This window comes from Triticum aestivum, chromosome 6D (assembly GCF_018294505.1).
Source record: "Triticum aestivum cultivar Chinese Spring chromosome 6D, IWGSC CS RefSeq v2.1, whole genome shotgun sequence".
Taxonomy (NCBI): Eukaryota; Viridiplantae; Streptophyta; class Magnoliopsida; order Poales; family Poaceae; genus Triticum; species Triticum aestivum.
In genome coordinates this window covers 148,929,513-148,937,680 of record NC_057811.1, presented here as the reverse complement: position 1 = coordinate 148,937,680, position 8,168 = coordinate 148,929,513, and the positions used below count along the sequence as shown (strand labels likewise).

At 45.1% G+C, this 8,168-nt stretch overlaps 1 pseudogene; it reads left to right on the top strand.

Annotated features, from left to right (window-relative positions):
- LOC123142540 (uncharacterized) overlaps nt 1–8,168 on the top strand; it is a 97,881-nt pseudogene that overhangs the window by 83,077 nt on the left and 6,636 nt on the right.

Sequence of the window (8,168 nt, the reverse complement as noted above, 5' to 3'; positions counted from 1 at the left end):
CGTTGCCACCTGCCGCCGCCCGCCGCCGCAGCCCCGCCCCGCCGGAGCCTCGCCGGAGGTATACGCCGCCGCCGCCGCCGTTCGGTTTTAATTCAAAATCGATCTGGTTTTTTTTAGAAAACCCTAGTTCGTTTTTTAGATCGGTTCACCGGTTTTCTCGGTTTAGTTTATTTAGCTGACGTTCGTCCGTACGTTCGTTTTAACGAATGGTTTTCGCTCGTTAGTTACAGACAACGAACGTTCGTTCGTTAGCCTGTTCGTCAGTTTTCTTTTTCTCGGATTTTTCGCGATTATTTTCGATCGCGATTTCTGATCTGATTTTCGTTTCAGTTTATCTTTTCGCTAGTTTATCGGAATCAGGCGATTCAAGCGCCTAGATCTTCGTCTCGAAACCCTATTTCTATTTAATCAACTTGAACAAGATTTTGATACTGTAAAATTTGACTTTAGTTCAGATTAGTAAACGGATCTTGTTTCTTTCGCAGTTTGAGTTTCGTTGCTCCGTTTGATTTGATTCTTTTTGCAAACCGGAGTTCTTAAGTTGAACTTTCTGGTCAATTCTTCTTATTTAAGTTTTGCCCGTGCTTCTTTGCTTGATTGCTTATGTATGCTATTATTTGTTTGCGATAGAATTTCGGGAGTGCGAAGCGTGCTACTACGAGTCTCTAGGTTTTGCGGATCGTCAGCAAGGCAAGTAACACATTGATCATACTTCTTTCATACCCAGTTTTTATGCATTAGTTTCAATCCTCGAACATTGCATGATTAGGATGTGATTAACATGTGGGTTGGGAAGTAGTTGATGAGGTAGAACCTATTGCCCTGTTATATTCAAACCCTTGGGAGTTACTTCTACGTATTGCTTATATTGCTATGCTATGCTCGTAGACGTGGATTGGGTGAGTGAAATCCATGACAGATGTGAGATGATTAATTAATGGTTCAACTTAAGGTGGCAACTTTAATACACATCTGGGTGGATTTCTTGTCGGGCACCTGGAGAATCCAGTGTTGTCCTAGGATATCCCGGAGTACCCGTGTGATCATCCTAAGGTCCGCCACCCAGGCTCAAAGGGAACTGAGATATTTTCATGCTAGAAACTTCCGTGTGCAGCCACAAGCTATTATGGGCTCTAGCATAGTTGAGTAAGTTGCATGAGCTCTTGAAGAGGTGGATCAGCAGGTAGAGGGATGTAGGTTTGGTATGGTCTGCCCGGAGTAAAGAGTTAATGTTTCTGAAAGACCGTGTCTCGGTCATCCGTTTCTCAAACACCATGTAGTGCGAGAAATCTAACGTAGGAGATCGAGTCTTGTGGGGAAAAGTGTGCAAACCTCTGCAGAGTGTACAATCTAATCATGGTTAGTCGTGTCCCCGGTTATGGACAATCTTGAGTATCTGGTACTTGGAGTATCCTAAGTATCTCATCACTCTTAATTAATATTGTTGGGTTGATAATTACTTTAATTGGGATTGAGTTGGAGGAACCTTCTCAATGATGTTTCAACTACCATGATAGTTAAATAAAACTTATTCCTTTGTTGTAGGGAAAAATTGGCTTTTCGCAAAAACTATAACCATAGAGCTTTCCACCAGCCAAATATGCATGTAGTGGTAGCATTATTCTGTTCTTGCTCTACTGTGTTATATTGCCAGCATATTCCATGTGCTGACCCGTTTTTCGGGCTGCAACGTATTATGTTGCAGACTTTTCAGACGAGGAGTAAGGTTTGTTAGGTCATTGCCGTGCAGCTCAGCTATGCCGTTGGAGTTGATGGACTCACTTTATCTTCCAAGCCTTCCGATGTTATCGTATTAGATGGCCTTAAGCCATATTTATTGTAATAAGTTCTCTTTTGAGACATTCGATGTAATAAGTGTGTGATTGCTACTCTGTTATAAATCCTTCAAGTACTGTGTGTGTCAGCATTACCGATCTAGGGATGACACTGAAGCACAGAGACTTGACCGTTTGAGGTCGGGTCACTACAAGATGGTATCAGAGCACATGCTGAGTGTAGGACACGACCACTAAGATAAACCATAGGTCACTCTTCTCTACTCATTTCTGACTCCTCTCCATTTTCTACTCCTTAGGATGGCGGAATTGAAGAACAAGTTTGCACAACCGGTTGAAGACACACCCTTTGGACGCCACTTGAAGGAAGTCACTAGGTACTTGAACATGGGAATACCAAGCTTCACTGGGACTTACAACGCCACTTTACCAGAAGAGGAGCGCTGGATGATTCAAGTTCAAGTTCCAGGAAGGACGTTCTCGCCAACCACTAAGCCCATAGAATTTTCTTCCGAAGCACCCACCTGGAGTCTAGGCAAGAGCATGGCAGCCCACATTACCATGGGACGCATTGGAGAAGTCTACAACAAGGATCTCAAGGACACTATCTACCAGATATGTGGGCGCCGAGATGAGCAATGGGAGATGATCAGCACCAAGAAGGACAGATCCATTGCAGCTTTCATCCAGGAGTTAAACCAGCACATTCGACGCTAGGAGAATCAAATGTGCGCAGACATGATAGATTTGAAGAAGGCGAAGACAAGGATCATCGAGCTGGAAGAAGAACTTAGGTCTACACGCGATGGATATGAGGAGGAAATTGCAACACTATTGAAGAAGAATGGCGACCTGATAAAGAAGATCGGAGTATTCATGGGAGATCCCGCGCCAGGAGGAGAGGACGACGATTCAACTTGCCCGGAGAACTACATCATCATCGACGACACTGACTCCGACCCTAGTGATGATGACTTTGAAGACGAAGCTGGAGCAGACATCATGGAGTCTTCCACCGATCAAAATTTCTAGATGACCACCAAATGATAGTAGTATTCCCCCATGTATATAGTAGTAGTTGAGCACTTTTACGATAGTTCTAGACCGTTTGTATGCCCTTGCTTGATTGATTGAGTGAAATGATTGTGTTTGTCTCATGTGCATATGGGTAGTGCTTTCTCACTAGACCCCTTTTCTATTCTAATCTCTCCCCTCTAAACCCGCCAGATGCCTCCGAGACGTGACACCGGATTTGCCTTCCCGCCAGAGCTTACCCAGTTGATCCAGCAGCAGAATGCCTTGATGCAATTGTTAGTCCAGAACCAAGGCAACAACAACAACAACAACAACAACAACCCACCTCCAGTTGACAACTTAGCTCGCTTTCTGAGGTTGCAGCCGCCGGTGTTTTCCAGTAGCACCGAGCCTATAGTTGCTGATGATTGGCTACGCCGTATTGGAAGGGAGTTGACCACCGTAGGTTGCATAGATGCTGAGATGGTGCGCTTTGCCGCACATCAATTGGATGGACCAACAGCCTCATGGTGGGAGAATTATACGGCCACTTTCCCCATAGCCAACGTCACTTGGGATCAGTTTCAGCAAGCTTTCCGCACAGGCCATGTCTCAACTAGAGCTATGAATATGAAGAAGCATGAGTTTCGCAACTTACGCCAGGGGAACCGTACTGTGTCTCAGTACGTGGATGAGTTTAGCAAGTTATCTTGCTATGCCCCGGATGATGTGGCCATAGATGTCGCGACGCAGGAGAAATTTATGGAAGGGTTGAATGATGAGATGAGCATGCAGTTGATGGTGGCAACATTCAACAACTACCAGGAGTTGGTAGATAAGGCTCTTATGATTGAAGGGAAGCAGCAGCAAATTGAGAGCCGTAAGAGGAAGTATGGGCAAGGGAGGTATAACTCAGGAGCTCAGCAGAAGCCTCGCCTAACCCCGAACTCGGGAGGACTTGTTCATAACCATGGAGGTCATAACCACATCGGAGGAAGTTCGCATAACCACAATGGTTCTAAGAATGGGACTGGGAACGGAACAAACAACAATCAGAACCGCCCCAATCCAGCCACACCCGTCAAGAGAGATCTAAGTCACATTACTTGCTTTAAGTGCGGGAAGACTGGACACTATGCCACGGAGTGCCCTGAAGCGAAGAATGGAAACGGCAATGGGAGTGCTGGGAAGAAGCCCAATCCATTCAACAAAGGACAAGTGAACCACGTTAACGTGGAGGAGGTTGAAGAGCAGCCAGACGCGGTTATAGGTAAGTTTTTGGTTAAGTCTTTTACCGCCCTTGTTCTTTTTGATACTGGTGCATCGTATTCATACATATCAAGGGGATTCGTGGATAAGTTTAAACTACCAACCCAAACCCTTAGGACCCCTCTGTTAGTGAGTTCACCTGGAGCAGAGTATATGGCTAGTCGATGGTGCGACCAGATACCCTTAACCATTGGTAGCCATGTTTTTTCCGTCCAACCTAATAATCTTGGAGTCACAAGGATTGGATGTCATATTAGGCATGGACTGGATGTCAAAGTATGGAGGAATCATTGACTATGCTAGTAAGTCAATTTATCTCACCACCCTGGAGGGAAAAAGGATTAAGTATGTATCTAGGCATGCGCCTAGGAGGAGCCAAGTAAATACCCTCACGGGAGTTGTTTAGGAGGAAGTGCCTGTAGTGATGGATTACCCGGATGTTTTTCCAGAGGAGTTACCAGGCATGCCACCGGATCAAGACATCGAGTTTTTGATAGAGCTATTGCCAGGTACAGGGCCAATATCAAAGAGACCCTACCGAATGCCCGCAAATGATCTGGAGGAGATTAAGAAGCAGATCAAGGAGTTATTGGAGAAAGGTTACATTCGACGGAGTTCATCACCATGGGGAGCACCAGTGCTTTTGGTTGAGAAGAAGGATAAGTCTCTAAGAATGGTTGTTGATTATCGTGCGTTAAATGAGGTGACGATCAAGAACAAATACCCACTGCTGATGATCAATGATTTGTTTCACCAACTGCAAGGAGCTAAGGTGTTTTCAAAGATCGATCTGTGATCAGGATATCATCAGCTGAAGATTCGAGAGAAGGATATACCAAAAGACAGCATTCACCACACGGTACTGGTTGTATGAATATACGGTCATGTCATTTGGACTGACTAACGCCCCTGCCTACTTCATGAGCATGATGAACAAAGTGTTCATGGAATATTTGGACAAGTTTGTTGTGGTGTTCATTGATGATATAATGGTATACTCGAAGAATGAGGAGGAGCACAAGGAGCATATGCGTTTAGTTCTCGAGAAACTCGGGGAACACCAGTTGTATGCCAAGTTCAGCAAATGCGAGTTTTGGTTGAAGGAAGTCGGATTCCTTGGACATGTTATATCAGGAGAAGGTATAGCGGTAGACCCCACCAAGGTTCAGTCAGTCACTGAATGGTTGGCACCCACTTCAGTTAGCGAGATCCGCAGATTCCCTGGACTCGCGGGATACTACCGAAGATTCATTGAGAATTTTTCCAAGATTGCAAAGCCAATGACGGAGTTATTGAAGAAGGATGCTAAATTTAAATGGACAGAAGAATGTGAGGCAAGTTTCCAGGAGTTACGTTTGACTATAGCCCCAGTGCTGATTCTGCCAGATATACGCAAGGATTTCCAAGTGTATTGCGACGCCTCTTGCCTAGGACTTGGAAGTGTGCTTATGCAGGACGGAAGAGTTGTTTCGTATGCCCCACGACAACTATGCCACACATGATTTGGAGTTAGCAGTAGTAGTGCATGCGCTCAAGACTTGGAGACATTACCTTACTGGAAACCGTTGTGATGTGTACACGGATCATAAGAGTTTGAAGTACATTTTCACACAGAAGGAGCTGAACCTTAGGCAGAGGAGATGGTTGGAGCTTATAAAGGATTATGACATGAAGCTGCACTATCATCCAAGCAAGGCCAATGTCGTAGCAGACGCCTTGAGTCGGAAGAGTTATGCTAACACCCTAGTGAGCACGGGATTGCCAAAGGAGTTAGCAGAGGATCTCGGGGAACTTCAATTGGAGATTGTTCCTAGAGGTTTTGTTGCAACAATGGAAGTTCAGTCTACATTGTTAGGAAAGATTCGAGAAGCTCAGAAGGATGACAAAGAGATTGCCGAGATAAAAGAGAGAATGAGCAAGGGAAAGGCCAAAGGTTTTCGTGAGGATGAGCACGACACCTTATGGTTTGAGGATCGTGTTTATGTGCCCAATAACACAGAGATCAGGAAGTTAATACTTCAGGAGGCTCATGACTCACCATACTCGATACACCCCGGAAACACCAAGATGTATTTGGATTTGAAGGAACATTTCTGGTGGACTGGTATGAAGAAGGATATTGCCGAGTATGTAGCTGTATGTGATGTATGTCAGAGAGTGAAGGCAGAACATCAAAAGCCAGCAGGATTGTTACAGCCTATGCCGATACCTGAATGGAAGTGGGATAAACTTGGCATGGATTTTATCACCGGATTGCCCAGGACCAAATCAGGATATGATTCTATATGGGTAGTAGTTGATCGCTTGACCAAAGTGGCTCACTTTATCTCAGTGAAAACCACCTATACAAGTGCGAAGTTGGTCAAGATATACATGACCAGGATCGTATGTCTGCATGGAGTTCCGAGGACCATCGTATCAGATAGAGGAACATAGTTTACCTCAAAGTTTTGGCATCAACTGCACCAGACTTTGGGAACGAGATTGGAGTTCAGTACAGCATTTCACCCGCGGACGGATGGACAGACCGAGAGAGTCAACCAGATTCTGGAGGACATGTTGAGGGCATGTGCGCTAGATTATGGATCTAGCTGGGATGACAATTTGCCCTACACAGAGTTCTCATACAACAATAGCTACCAAGCCAGTTTGAAGATGGCACCGTTCGAAGCCCTGTATGGACAAAGGTGCAGAACATCGTTGATGTGGGATGAAGTTGGAGACCGACAGTTGTTTGGACCAGACTTGATCAAGGAGTCTGAAGAGAAAGTTAAGTTGATCCGAGATAGACTGAAGGTAGCTCAGTCCAGGCAGAAGAGTTATGCATATTCGAAATGCAAGGAGGTAACCTATGAAATTGGAGATAGAGCATATCTGCGAGTATCACCTTTGCGAGGAGTGAAACGTTTTGGAGTTAAGGGAAAGTTAGCCCCGAGATTTGTAGGACCGTATCGTGTTTTGGAACGTATGGGAGAAGTTGCCTACAAGTTGGAGTTACCTGAAGGACTGTCAGGAGTTCATGATGTATTTCATGTTTCACAGCTAAAGAAGTGTCATGCTGAGATGGCCGATATACCGTTAAAAGATACAGTACCCTTGGAGGCGATTCAGTTGGACAGTCATCTGACCTATGAGGAGAAGCCAGTCAGGATTCTTGAATTTGCCAGCCGAATCACCCGCAGCAAGGTTATCAAGTTTTGCAAAGTTCAGTGGAGCCACCATACTGAGGATGAAGCCACCTGGGAACGAGAGGATGATCTTCGCAAAGACCACCCACACCTATTTTCTAGCCAACCCGAATCTCGAGGGCGAGATTCATCTTAAGGGGGTAGGTTTGTAACATCCCAAATTTTCAATTTGGAATGTTATACATAGATCATCCATGCATATCATATTTTACTGCATTTCGTTTCGCGATCCTCGAAATCCTAAGGAACTCAAGGACCCTCGGAGAGAGTTGGGGATTTCATTGCTTTCATATTTGAATTTTATCAAATATTGAAACGAAGATTTTTGTTTTAATTATTTTTCTCTCCAAAAATATTTCATATTAAAATATATGAGAGGAGATAATATGACTTCTCCAAAATAATTGAAATATTGGAGGAAAAATATTGAAATCAAATATTTATTTTATTCGGATTTTATTGCTATTTTATTTGCATTAGAAAAATTGCATATTTTTCAAAATTGCATTTTAGGGCCAAGAAAATGTTCATCTCGTTCTAAATATTTTATTTAGACGGTGAAAATTTGTTTTGGCATTTTTAGATTTTTATCTTATTTTCTAGGATTTATTTTAGTCTCGGTGAAATTATTTTTAAAAAAAATCTCAGCGCCCGACTGGGCCGAAGCCCAGCCGAGCCGGCCCGCTAGCCCCGCGCCGCCGTCTCCCTCGAGGAGACCGCGCCAGCGCCGCCGCCCGACCCCGAGTCCGGCCGGGACTCCTCCCGCGCCGCCTTGCCCCCTCCCCCAAGCAAGCCCCCCTCCTTTAAATACGCCACCCCCGGAGCCCCCACCACCACCAACCCCGTCGCCTGCCTCGCCCCGCCCGCAGAGCCGCCCGCCGCCGCCTAGCCGCGCCGTGCC